Consider the following 266-nt stretch of genomic DNA (forward strand, 5'->3'; position numbering starts at 1 on the left):
GGAGCCTCCCTGTCTCTGGCAGCTCCTCCCGTGCCCTGTGTCCCCACCGGCACCTTGTCCGTACCTTACACCCGCAAAACGCCGGGCTCGGCCTTGCACCACCCTCCCACTGCAGTAGGGTGTCGCCGGGGTCCACCACTGCCCAGGGATCACCCAAGACCTGGGGCAGGCAAGGAAGGCAAAGGACCCGTTGCCCACCCCGCCACCTCTCCCCAACCCACCCATCTGGCACATGCCTCCGCCGGCTACTGAAACATGCCCCTCCC

Source organism: Merops nubicus, unplaced genomic scaffold (genome assembly GCF_000691845.1).
Source record: "Merops nubicus isolate BGI_N331 unplaced genomic scaffold, ASM69184v1 scaffold45770, whole genome shotgun sequence".
In the NCBI taxonomy this organism is placed as follows: Eukaryota; Metazoa; Chordata; class Aves; order Coraciiformes; family Meropidae; genus Merops; species Merops nubicus.